Below are 497 nucleotides of genomic sequence, written 5' to 3'. Positions count from 1 at the left end.
GAGACCAAACATTGTATTTCTTCCTTCCCCATATGTGTACCTTTTATTTTATTTTATTGTTCTACTGCATTAGATAGGACTTCCAGTATGATGTTGAATAGAATTGATAAGAGGGGACATCTGTGCCCTGTTCCTGATCTTAGTAGGAGAGAATCTAGTTTCTCACCCCTGTGATGTTAGCTGTAGGAATTTTTTAAATAGATTTTTAAAGTTAAGCTTTAAAAGTTACCTCTGTCTTAGTCAATTCAGGCTGTTGTTACAAAATACTGTATATTGGGTAACTTAAATAACATATTCGCTTATCACAGCTCTAAAAGCTGGAAAGTCTAAAGATCAAGGTGCTAACAAATTTGGTTCCTGGTGAGGTACTGCTTTATGGTGTGTATACAAGCCCCTTCTCATACAGCCTTTATGTGTGTGTGTGTGTGTGTGTGTGTGTGTGTGTGTGTGTGTGTGTGAGAGAGAGAGAGAGAGAGAGAGAGACACGGGGGGGGGGG

The sequence above is a fragment of the Fukomys damarensis genome, unplaced genomic scaffold (genome assembly GCF_012274545.1).
Source record: "Fukomys damarensis isolate Sample0158 unplaced genomic scaffold, DMR_v1.0_HiC HiC_scaffold_39, whole genome shotgun sequence".
NCBI classification, from domain to species: Eukaryota; Metazoa; Chordata; class Mammalia; order Rodentia; family Bathyergidae; genus Fukomys; species Fukomys damarensis.
The sequence above is the reverse complement of the archived record's forward strand: the minus strand, read 5'-3'. Positions refer to the sequence as shown.